Source organism: Mesoplodon bidens, assembly GCF_964165515.1.
Source record: "Mesoplodon bidens genome assembly, chromosome: 18".
NCBI classification, from domain to species: Eukaryota; Metazoa; Chordata; class Mammalia; order Artiodactyla; family Ziphiidae; genus Mesoplodon; species Mesoplodon bidens.
Window position 1 is genome coordinate 34,583,110 of NC_138175.1, and position 12,062 is coordinate 34,595,171.

The following is a 12,062-nucleotide window of genomic DNA, read 5'->3' on the forward strand; positions in this document are numbered from 1 at the left end:
GGGCGTTATCTTTCATGCGAGGCCCTCAGAAGTCACCAGAACACCTAGGTAATCTCAGGCAGGCCTGACTGCAGTGGATGGAGCCTTCCAGGCCGAGGCTCAGAGAGGGGCCTGGCCATGCCGGGCGGGACCGAGGGATGGATGGAAGGCCGCTGGAGGTGGGCCCTGCGCCCCCAGGGAGACTCCACAGTTGGATCCAGAGCCAGGCCCTGGCAATGGTTTCCAGTTAGGCCTGCTCACCCGGGCCCCTCTCTGGTGTCCCACCTCAGGAGGGGTGCCTGCCACCGTCCAGACAGAGTCAGGACAGGACGGGAAGCTGATGCGAGGCTGTCCTTAGCAGGAGGGGAGTGGCAGGGAGATGAAAGGCCGCTGCCCTAATTGCAACCGACAGCCCATTAGTAACGCCCTGGCAGCTTCCACATCAGAACCTGCTTCACACAGCTCCTGGCTGGGTGAAGCCTGGGCAGATGGCTGTCTGCCAGGGCCCTTGGGAGGGTCTCCATTGGCCGACTGAGCCTGGGACAAGTGAAAATCTGGAGGAACAGAACCAAAGGCAACTCTGACCCAGTGCTGCATTAACACCCTGGCTGACATCCACGTAATCCAGAGGCTGGTCCTCTTGGGACCTCAGTTGGCCCTCCTGCAAAAGGGACAGGGCCTACCCTCATAAGCAGAATTGCTCTTATCCTGTTGGGTAGCAGTGCCCAGAGACCAAAGCCTTGATCATGGGTGCTCCACTGGCCCGGATGGGGAGCCTGGAGGAGCTGGCACCACAGCCAGTAGTACAACTGAATAGACACCCCCATCCACACTGACTTTCAGTCCAGGAATTTGGGAAATATCACCCCACATACCCACTACTGATGCAACTTCAAACAAATCATTCCTCTCTCAGTGCCTCGGTTATCCTAGTAAAATCTGAGAATTGGAGTTCACCAGAGACATTCAGGTGCTGGGAAGAATTGGGTTCTATGAACATTCCTCAGGGGGCCAAGGTGGGGTCAAGAGAAAGCTGAGCAGGCAGTCCTCTGGGTCCCTGCTTCTCTGCTTTTATCTGTTAAACACATTAGGCTTCAGGTAAAATCTCCAGACTTGTTTCAAGGTTCTGCTGATAAAAACACACATATAATTTAAAAGTTGCAGATCTAGAGGGTCTCTGCTCCTTCCTTCTGACCTCCTTGAAGCTGTGATTCTAACTGGACCCTGATGAACTCAACTAAGAGCTACACTTCATTCTACCCAGTTTTAGAAAAATGATGAATTCGCAAAGGCTGACCATTGATCAACAATCAAGAATCTACTGAAGACCTACTCTGCACTCCCACCCAGGAGAATGTAACACCTGCCTGTCTCCAGAAAAGATATCTAAGGGATGTCCACACTCACAGGGGGATGCAATAAACTGCCCTCTGTTTTCTAAACCACAAAGAGAGGGCCACTGGTCACGGGTCTGAGGGACAATTCGCCCATCCCCATCTTTCTTGACCGCCTCCCTCTGACCAGATGCAGGACTTGGGTCCCAGCTCCTCCTCCACTGCCCTGCCCTTTGCAGAGGGCCCAAGAGGAAGTTTCTCATCACAGCTGGCCCCCAACCACCCTTCCTTCTTCCTAGAAGCCCGGCTGGCCCTGGCGCCAGGGCGGAGGCTCACAGCAGAGACTTCCGGCATCTCGGCAGTGCTGTGCCAGCATAAGATTAGGCTGTGTGTCCTCTCGAACCGAGGGAGGGAGTCCAGCTCCCGGAAAGGCAGGACCACAGAAGAGCACGTGAGGGAGGGGCAGCTGCTCAAAAACCCCATATGGGAGTCTTCCAAGTAGACAAAACATCTCTCCTTTTCTAACCATGCCTCCCCATCTTCTTTGTCTGGTGAACTCCTACTCATCCTTCAAAACCCATATCCAATATCACTCATTCTTTGAAGCCTTTCTCTCCCTCATTTCACATGCCACTTCATACACACCTGTCTTAGGTAGCTCTGAAATTAAATGACAGTAATTTTTCCACAAAGAGGTCCTATGTCTGGAAATCAAAGAACCTCAGTTCAAATCTCAACTCCCTTATTTACCAGCTGTGAGACCTTGGACAGGTCTCTGAGCCCCAAGTTCTTCATCTGTAAAGTGGAGAAAATAAAACTTTTCCTCTAGGGTGGTTTTGAGGATTAAATAAGGTAATATACATTAAAGAGGCTGAAATTGTGTCCAATGCATACAGGTATGCAAGAAAAGTGAGCTTCATTCCTTCCCTAGCAGAGGGTGAGCATCTCAAGGGCAGAAGCCAGGTCTTCATTCATTCATTCATTCATTCATTCATTCATTCATCATTCAGCCATCATCACTGAGCTCCTGTTAAGGAGCAAGCCCTGAGCCAAAAGCTAGGTTCTCCATGGGCTTCCCTGGTGGCGCAGTGGTTGAGAGTCCACCTGCCGATGCAGGGGACACGGGTTCGTGCCCCGGTCCGGGAAGATCCCACATGCTGTGGAGCGGCTGGGCCCGTGAGCCATGACCGCTGAGCCTGCGCGTCCGGAGCCTGTGCTCCACAACGGGAGAGGCCACAACAGTGAGAGGCCCGCGTACCGCAAAAAAAAAAAAAAAAGCTAGGTTCTCCAGCAGATCGCAAGACAGACAGTGGCCAAGATGCCCATCAGTCTCACAGTTGGTCTTCTTCTCCATGTACCTCCAGCACCCACTTTGGTTGACGTTGTCCCATCCTTCCCAGGTGGTTGGCTAAGGGCAGGCCTGCAGAGTCCAGGATGAAAGCTACCTGTCCCCTAGGATTGTCCGCAGGCATTTCTCCTACACTAGACATCCTCTGCAGACAGATCCTTGTCTGAACACTCTTGGAAGAGAGAGATGAAGAGATGCCATCACCCCACTCTCAGGGAGATCCCGGTCCGATGCGGGAGACACTCACTTCATCCCTGGGGAGTTTTCAGCCTAATGGAAGAGACAAATACATAGTTCTCCACCTTGAAAGCTCCCAATCTGATGAGAGAGTCACATTTTCCTGACTTGGGGAACTCCTCGCCTGAGAGCTGGTAGCGGACTCTCATTTTCCCCGATGGCAGAGACATATTTATCCCTGAACTGTAGAACTCCAAGTCTGATGGAGGAGACACATGGCTCCTAATCTTGGCCCAGTCTATCACTGATGGGGGTGAGATTGTTCCTGTCACAGGAGGGCACCTCCTCTGATGGGAAAGGCAGTCTGTGCCCATAGATAGCTTGAGAGTCAGATAAAACAACATGCATGGAAAAAAGAGATCAATCTAGCGTCCCTTTGAAAAGCTAGCTGTGCAGTGTCTCTGTTTGTCTGTAGCCTCAGAAGTGATATTCCTCGCTCTGCAGATGCACCATCCTAATCCACAGGGCTGGACACAAATGACACAGAATCGTCTGCCTCACAAGCATCCAGCCAAGGGCCCTCAACAGAGGATCCCAGCCAGAGCTGGCCTGAGGCCCCCATCGCTGGCATCTTATGCCAGTCTTGCCACGGGAGCCTTTCTCAAGATCAGGGACATCTGGGCTGGCCCAGCTCCCAGAGGCCACCGACATGAAAAGAGAGGGGTCGGCGGAAACGCCATCTGCACATCATAAAGCCTCTTGGTGGTTCCCAGAGGCTGTCTCCAGCTGAGGCTGTGCTGCCCGGAAAAGCAGAGGAAGATACCAAGTGGCCACGAGGGGGAGAGGGGGAAGGATGGCCAAGAGGAGAAAGCTGGGCTGCAGTTCTTCCACCCAGCACCTGACACACTTTGTAAATGAATGTCACCTGTTTGTGTCCCTGTCACTGCCCGGGACCACAGGTCATGCTTATCCTCGGAGGTGACTTGGTGACATGAACAGTGTTCAGTAGTGGTCACGCACTCCGATTTTAGAGTTGTACTGCCTAGGTTCAAATCCCAGATCCACTCTCTAGGCGAGTGAATGGACTTTGCTGAGCCTGTTTTCATACCTGTACATTAAAGATAATAATCATCACACCCGTAATCATGGAGTTGCTGTAAGAATTGCAAGAAAAAATACACGTCTTGAGCTGTACGCTTTATATTCGTGCACTTGTTGTACTCTGATAAAATTTCATTATAAAATACGTAATGTGTGTCCCGTGCCTGATTTAAAGAAGTACTCAGTCTCTACTGACTCTAATTATCATCGTCTTCCCTCCCAGATACTGTCCTGAGGCTCAGGAAGCAGGCACCTAAAAGGGGTGGAGCTGTTGGGGATATTTCATTGGCCACCCACCCCCAAGGCCTCGCCCCCAGCACCAAGGCTACAGCTGATTAGACAAGAGGTTGGACCTGGTCCAAGGTAGGCTAGATATTGGCAGTTGAGCAGAACCTGTCAGATTCTCTGTGGAGAATTTGAACTGGGGTCAGTCTGTTAGGTCGTGTGGATCGATGGTCCTCTGAAGAACAGAGGAAGAAGGCAGAGAGGAGGAGAAAGATACAGAAAATTGAGAACAGCAGAGATGAGAGAAACAAAAGGTTCCTAAGAGACAGGAAGAGATGCGGGGGAGCCCCTGGTTTGGGGTTCTCACGTGATTTCCCAGTAGACCAATCTGTTCCGTAAGTCCTGACTTTGGAGTCTGTGAGATGAATCCTGCCAAGAAGCACAAACACATGTGCACAAACACAAGAAGAGTACACACATGTGCACATACCACACACACACACCATATCCCATCCTACCAACATTCACGCACTCCTTTTTACTTTTTCTTGACAATTCCCTCCCACATCTGAGCAACTTCCAGAATGGTAAATCTCAAAGGAGACTCATTTTGTTGAGTGGGTGCAAAAGCTGAGAGACGGAGATGAATCATTCTGGACAATAGAATTTTTGGAGAAGGCAGAGAGAGAAGAGAGGAGGTGGCTGGCTGTAGGAGAGAAAATACCGGTGCACAGAGAGATCTCATGGGGAATTTCATAAAGTGTCTGAACTGTGGTGTGTGATCCTAATAGCAAAACTTCATTAAAATCACCTCACTTGAGTAGCATGGACATATATACACTACCAAATGTAAAATGGATGGCTAGTGGGAAGCTGCTACAGAGCACAGGGAGATCAGCTCGATGCTTTGTCACCACCTAGAGGGGTGGGATGGGGGGTTGGGAGGGAGGCTCAAGAGGGAGGGGAGATGGGGATATATGTATACATATAGCTGATTCACTTTGTTGTACAGCAGAGACTAACACAATATTGTAAAGCAATTGTACTCCAAAAAAGATGTAAAAAAAAAAAAATCACCCCACTTGCCATCTCGGTTCTGCTCACCTCCATGTCGGCTCCATTCTTGGAGGGTCTGCCCCCCACGGCTGGCAAGACAGCTGCTGCGGCATCTCCTAGAGCTGCACCATCCCTTAACCATAGCCAACAGGTGTCTTGGTTTGAGTTCCCCCAGAGGCAGACCCCGAGACAAGGATTTGAATACGAGTCATTTATTAGGAAGTGATCACAGGAAATGCTGGTAGGGGAATGAGAAAGTGAGCCAGGGAAGGAAAAGAAGCCAATAAAGGTTGTGTTACTGAGCTAGTTACCTCTGCAGGCGTCCAGAGCCTAATCTTACTGAGGAGCTGTGAGAAACAGGGTAGAGCATGCATCCAAAAGGGAATTGCAGCATTTGTCTACCAGCTCCCATCAGCCATTGGTTGAGGGCTGCTCCAGGGCTGGGCCTAGGACTCCTTACATTTTACACATGAGGCGTGCCACTCTCCTCACCCGAATCCCAGCCCTGGCAGCTCCCTGGTAGAACTGACTCTGGTACTTTGGCCTGCTGCACGCATGAGCACAGTGGGCTCCAGCAGCCTGAGAAAGCCCTCAGGCAGAGTCCCAAGGACTGGCAGTTGGAAGTTCAGCCAGCGTTCATGGAAATGGCAGATGCCAGGGGGCTATGGTGGAGGCACAGGCAGCAGCTACACCGACAAAAGTCTCATTGTATCTCAAAGGTTTTGATTGGGTCATATGTTCATCCCTGGACCAATCACTGAGGCCAGAGTGATGTGCTATGCTAATTATGTTAGGCATGGGGTGGGGCGGGGAGGTCGGGGGCAGGGACATGAGAAGGTGGTGAGGAGGTGTTACCTCTGTATTTCATTTAAATGGGTGAGGGTGGACCACAGCAGCCCTCAGCAATAAGGCTGATGGGTGCTAGGTGGCCAGAAAAACAAAGCACACAACGGACCACTCCTCAATCGCCAAGTTAATTGGAAGGTGAGAAGGTTGTGTTTGGCTTGTCAAAAGCCCTTCTGGTTGAACATTTGAGCTGGCCACTTGCGCTTATCAGAGTATAAAGCATTAATTGAGTGCTGATTTGTGCCAGACACTGTGCCGGGCTCTGAGGGGGCACACACAAAAAGGTGTCACTTCTATTCTCTGAAAGCTCCTGGGCAAGAGTAGCAGTGGGGGAGGAAAAGACAATGACTACTGTTTCAACCACCATCTCATCATATCTGTTCATGAGATGCCCCTGATTGCAATACACACAGTTTTTATGAACCACCAAGCAAAACTACAAGCCACCAATTAAATTATGTTACACCACGGATTGTAATTCCTTCCAATTTCAGAAATAGGAAATGTCTAAAAAGCCCATCTTAGAACTGATGGATTAAGGTAATATTTTTATAGTTCACACAGAATTTTTCCCCGGCATTATCCCATTAGATGCTTTCTACAAACCTATCAGGGGTAATATCGCTGCTATTTCCATTCCATGAAAATGCACTCAGAGAGGTCAAGTGACTTGCCCAAGGTCGTTAAGCTACTAAATGGTCAGAACAAGACTCCACCCCAGGTCTGTCGCTGCAGAACCAGGACACCATCAACCCTGCCTGGCAAACTTCTTTGAATCCTGGTTCTTCTTTTTCCCAGATGTCAACTCCTCCCACCTCTGCTTCCGTCCTGCTCAAAACTGACAGGGATTTGTCTTTCTCTTTCTGACTTACTTCACTCTGTATGACAGACTCTAGGTCCATCCACCTCATTACAAATAGCTCAATTTCGTTTCTTTTTATGGCTGAGTAATATTCCATTGTATATATGTGCCACATCTTCTTTATCCATTCATCCGATGATGGACACTTAGGTTGTTTCCATCTCCGGGCTATTGTAAATAGAGCTGCAATGAACATTTTGGTACATGACTCTTTTTGAATTATGATTTTCTCAGGGTATATGCCCAGTAGTGGGATTGCTGGGTCATATGGTAGTTTTATTTTTAGTTTCTTAAGGAACCTCCATACTGTTCTCCATAGTGGCTGTACCAATTCACTTTCCTACCAGCAGTGCAAATACCGTATGCTAACACATATATATGGAATTTAAGAAAAAAAATGTCATGAAGAACCTAGGGGCAAGACAGGAATAAAGACACAGACCTACTAGAGAATGGACTTGAGGACACGGGGAGGGGGAAGGGTAAGCCATGACAAAGTGAGAGAGAGGCATGGACATATATACACTACCAAATGTAAGGTAGATAGCTAGTGGGAAGCAGCCGCATAGCACAGGGAGATCAGCTCAGTGGTTTGTGACCGCCTGGATGGGTGGGATAGGGAGGGCGGGAGGGAGGGAGACGCAAGAGGGAAGAGATATGGGAACATATGTATATGTATAACTGATTCACTTTGTTATAAAGCAGAAACTAACACACCATTGTAAAGCAATTATACTCCAATAAAGTTGTAAAAAAAAAAAAAAAGAAGAACGATTGAAAATAAACAATTTAAGCCAAAAAAAAAAATAAATACTGACAGGGAGCCCAGCGAGCACCACCTCCTTCTGCTACCACCCACCCACTTGCCCAAGCATGAGATATTTCCAGTCCCAGGACCCTTACTCCTGAGAATATCTTCAATTAGAACTGCTTAGTAAAGGTTTACATGATAGTTTCCTCACACATATGCCTAAATGGTCCCAGGCTGAGAACCAGGGCTGGCTTGTGAGCAAGGCAGAATAAGCAAGGTCCCAGGACAGATGGTCATGCTGCACAATTACCACCAGAGGGCAGCTCTGCCTGGAGACAATGGTAAACAGGACGTTAACGCTAGAGGGCTGCAAGTGACTCCCATCCCTGCCTCAGAATAGCAAATAATAATACTTACTGCCAACGCTTACTAAGCCCAGCCCTGTCCTAAGCACTTTCTGTGCATCAGCTCACTGAATTATCACCAAGGTGGCTGGTACATTTATTACCCCGTCCTACAGATGAGGAAACCGAGGCTTTGAAAAAGTTAAGTAATGGGTCCAAGGTCATACAGCTAGAAAGATGTAAGTCATGTATCTGTTCTACTAAAATCTGAGCCTCCTGAGCTCAGGGGCTGTATCTTGTTCTTGTCTGAGGCCCCACAGACTCTAACACAATCACTATTTGCTTAATGAATTCTGTTGAAGTGAGAGCCTAGGGGCTCAGGGGCTGTTGCTGCATTCCCCCCCTCCCTCCCCCCCCAATCATCCCTGCCCCTGAAGGAGATTACTCGGCTCAGTTCAGGCACTACCTCATCTAGGTGTGCTGTCTCTTGGACAATGATTCTCAGAGCTTGTCCTGGCTCTGTTGTGCCAGAATCTCAGGATCCACAACTCACCGGTGGAAGAGAGAGTTTTACATTTTGCAGTGGCTTGGCAACTCTGAAGTCTCATCCTGTAGGTCGCTATCTTTGCCACTTCCAAGAGTTGCTGGTAGGGGCTTCCCTAGTGGCGCAGTGGTTGAGAGTCCGCCTGCCGATGCAGGGGACACGGGTTCGTGCCCCGGTCCGGGAAGATCCCACATGCCGCGGAGCGGCTGGGCCCACGAGCCATGGCCGCTGAGCCTGCGCGTCCGGAGCCTGTGCTCCGCAACGGGAGAGGCCACAACAGTGAGAGGCCCGCGTACCGCAAAAAAAAAAAAAAAAAAAAAAAGAGTTGCTGGCTATGCAGTTGAGGGTGCGGGGGAAGAGCACAGGTAATGTGAATTCATTCAGCAATCCCCACTGGGCTCCCACTGGGAGCCAAACACCAGGTAAGTGGCTTGAGGGAGCCAGCAGTAAGTGTGACACAATCCCTAATCCCCTCTTGGAAGAAAAAATCAGTGGCAGCCAGAAGGAAGAACACAGAAGGAAGCCCTGCCTACCCTAAGAGAGAACCCCAACTCTCTAATCACTTGGGCAACAAAAATGTATTATGCACAGGCTAAGTGCCAGGTGCAGGGGATATAGCTGTAAACCCCAAAGAAAAATAGAACAGCTCTTGCCCTCATGAAGCTCTCTGTCTAATGGGGAGACTGATAATAAATAAATATGCAGTTACAAATGTGATGTATTTAAAGGAAACAGGAAAATGCACAGAGTGGTAGGAAAGTAACTATTGATAAAAGAGGCTCATGTCTGCAGGGTTTAGGGGGTTACCTTTCTGAGAATGATAAGAAGGAACCCGCTGTATGAAGAATGTGGGAACAGCTTTCCAGAATAAGAGAACAGCATGTATGAAGAAGGCCATGCATTTAGAAGCATGTGGCATGTTTAAGACTAAAATTAGGGATATTATATCTGGAGTATAACGAGTCAAAATGGATTACAGCACAAGACTGGGTCAGAGAGGAGGGCCCAGGACAAAAGCTCAGGTTTTTATAATTCAAAGATACATGCACTCCTATGTTCATAGCAGCACTATTCACGATAGCCAAAACACAGAAGCAACCTAAATGTCCATCGACAGTTGAATGGATAAAGAAGATGTAGTACATGTATACACTGGAATACTACTCAGCCATAAAAAAGCACAAAATAATGCCATTTGCAGCAACATGGATGCAACTAGAGATTATCATACCAAGTGAAGTAAGTCAGAAAGAGAAAGACAAATACCAAATGATATCACTTATATGTGGAATCTAAAATATGGCATAAATGAACCTATCTACAAAACAGAAACAGACTCATAGATACAGAGAACAGATTTGTGGTTGCCAAGGGGGGCGGGAGGGAGAGGGATGGACTGGAGTTTGGGGTTGGTAGATGCAAACGATTACATTTAGAAGGGATAAACAACAAGGTCCTACCGTATAGAACAGGGAACTATACCCAATATCCTGTGATAAACCATAATGGAAAAGAATATAAAAAAAGAATGTCTATACGTGTATAACTGAGTCACTTGTGCTGCACAGCAGAGATTGCCACAACATTGTAAATCAACTAGACTTCAATTTTTAAAAAGCTCAGGTTTTATTTTATTTTATTTTTTATTTTCTTGGCTGCACTGCGTGGCATGCAAGGTCTTAGTTCCCCGACCGGGGAATCAAACCCGTGCCCCATGCTCCAGTGGAAGCTCAGAGTCCTAACCACTGGATCTCCAGGAATTCCCCCAAAGCTCAGGTTTTATCTGAGTGTGAAGGAAGGCCACCGAAGGGTTATGAACAGGGTGAGGTTATGGTCTAAGCTAATCTGTGTTTGTAAGGTCACTCTGGCTGTCACGGGGAGAGTGGATGGAGAGCGAGGCAGAGTGGAAGCTGGGAAACATGGCGGCTCATGCTAAGTCAGTGTCAAGGACACATAGATGAGGGGGGTATTCCCTCCTAATGGGGACATATGGGAAGGCTTTGAGGAGGCGATTTTTCCCCAAGTGAAAGCTCAAGAGTCAGGAAAAAAAGGAGAAGGCTGCATTCCCCCTTCCAAGCTTTTTCCTCCTGAATAAAGGGAAAACTTGTTTTTCCTTTTTCTGCCTCAGAAACTAGAAAGAGATGAGCATTCATCAGTCAGTACCTTCCAAATCACCTACACGGAGGATTAAACAACAATTATAACAAACCATCGGCAGTTCCAAGGGAGAATAACCCAGTGACATTATCAAATTTGGCATAAATAGACCTGGCTGAGCCTCACAAATTTTGTCCTGGGGCTGACAATGTCAGCAATTCCAAGTCTGATCCCCGCTGGCCTCTGAAAGACAAGATCACAGGAGAGAGAGAGGCAGAAAAAGCCTCCCCGGTTGCATTTCCCTGAGCAAATGGGCACATTTGCCTCTGGGATGAGCAGGGCAGTGTCAACCAAGCCAATCAGAATGTGATTAGTCAGGAAGAATCTTTCTGCCAGCCCTTCATTGGTGACCAGCCTCGTGAGGGCCAAGAGCTCACATTTTGTGAAGCCTGTTGTGTTCATTAAATACCGTATGTTTCTGTTCAACCAGGTATTGCCTGCCAGCCAAGTTTGCACAGCAACATGCCTCCAAGCTGCGTCCATCTCAGGACAGATACCAGTCCTCCCTGTTGTCTACATCCTCCTCTCACTGGATCCTCACAGCAGTGGTCCCCTCAAGGCAGGTAGAGAAACTGAGTTTATAAATGGTTTTGTTTTTGTTTCTACTAAATTGCTTTGTCTATCCAGCATCCATTCTCCAATCCTGTGGTAACAGCACCCTAATTTTTCTTGGGGATCTCAACTTAGGCCACGTGGTTTAGGTGGCACTGGCCTCCCACCCAAGTTCCAGGGTGGCCTTATGATCTAGACTTGGCTTGTCATTGAAATCCACCACGCAGGGCCACCTCCCCCCACCCTGCCCCTTCATGGTAATTGGTTCAGGGTGGACACATGATCTAAATCGGTTCAATCGGATAACCCCATGGCTTTTTGCTGGACCCCTGGGGGAAGGAGCATTCTCTTTTCTCTGAATTGGGATCTCTGAGGATGTCAGCTTGGAGCTGCTGGAGGCCATTAGAGCCTGTCTGAGAACAGGATCAGTGCAGAGGAAGCAGACCCAAGAGACAGAGAAAGCATGAATTTTTTGACATCATTTGAGCTTCTGAATGGAGCCATACCTAAAGCTCAACCTCATTAGGGGTGGGTTTCTGACACCACCAAACAAAAGCATTCTGACTTTCACATGAAGGCTACAATACAAGGATGAGGACCAGGCATTCTGATTTCTAGTCCAGTGCTCTTACCCTATATCATGTTCCAGGTGACTTTATCCAACCACATATCCAAACTTGGCTAATCTGTATGGTTTTATGGTTTACTAAAAGATAAATATTTTTAAAACAAAAACATCTGATCACAACATTGTTTAATCTAACTGAATCACAGAGCCATGGGAGG